Source organism: Sinocyclocheilus grahami, unplaced genomic scaffold (genome assembly GCF_001515645.1).
Source record: "Sinocyclocheilus grahami isolate Dianchi unplaced genomic scaffold, SAMN03320097.WGS_v1.1 scaffold9359.1, whole genome shotgun sequence".
Taxonomy (NCBI): domain Eukaryota; kingdom Metazoa; phylum Chordata; class Actinopteri; order Cypriniformes; family Cyprinidae; genus Sinocyclocheilus; species Sinocyclocheilus grahami.
Genome location: NW_015512567.1, coordinates 1 through 975, shown reverse-complemented (window position 1 = coordinate 975; position 975 = coordinate 1).

Genomic DNA, 975 nt, shown 5'->3' with positions numbered 1-975 from the left:
CACAATCGAGAAAAAATAAATCTCGGATTTGGATCGGCCCTCTCTGCCCGATACCCGATCCAAGAAAAATGGCACTATCGGAGCCGATACCCGATATGAATATCGGATCGGCGCATCCCTAAGTTCAACCAATCGGAGCGTTTTTTTGTTTTGGTTTTGGTTTTGCATTTAAATAATTTCTGCATTTTATTTCTCTCCTAGTAGCCTATAGTATATAGTTTCAGTTCAAAGCGGCTCGCCCCGTCAGATGCTCTGACAGAAAGGCTGCGTGTGAGACTGAAGGAGAAGCGCGGTTTGAGATGTGCTGTTTTCCTTAATGCATAACTTATATTTCACCCGTATATTCTCCATCTGTAAATGTTAAAAAAGCCATGGAAATATTTCCATTTTGCTGTCAGAAGTGCATGAGCTTTTGCTTTGCGATTCTCCGGTAAACTCCACAGACTTCATTTAGAACGAGTGCCGCCGCGCGCATGCGTGCCAAACAGACAGAGCTCAATGAAATAGGAGGGCAATAACTAAAATATACATTTTGCTGAAATATTTGTAGTTGGACAATAAATGTGACATGTAGAATTTTAAACCTACAAGTACGATGGCACTAACTGTAAAGTGTAATGGGGTAATCAAAATACCCTTTATACTCAGTCTGTGCTTTTTGTTTTCAATTTTAGTTTAGTAACTAACTTCTGCTTTAAAGGATTATTTTTGTTTTTAGATTGCAATGTTACAATGTATTGTAATTTTAACCCTTTTTTGTACATAATATAGGCCTATGCCTACATGCTTACATTCACTTTATTCGTTTAATCCAAATACAAAATACAGAGAGAGAGAGGCTACCGTATACCGCAAATCAGCCAAAAAATACCGAGATATTAATTTTTGCTCATATCGCCCAGCCCTATACAGAAGTGTACTGGACGGGTTTTTTTTTTCTTTCTTTTTAAATAGCATTAAAAAAAACTAAATCGC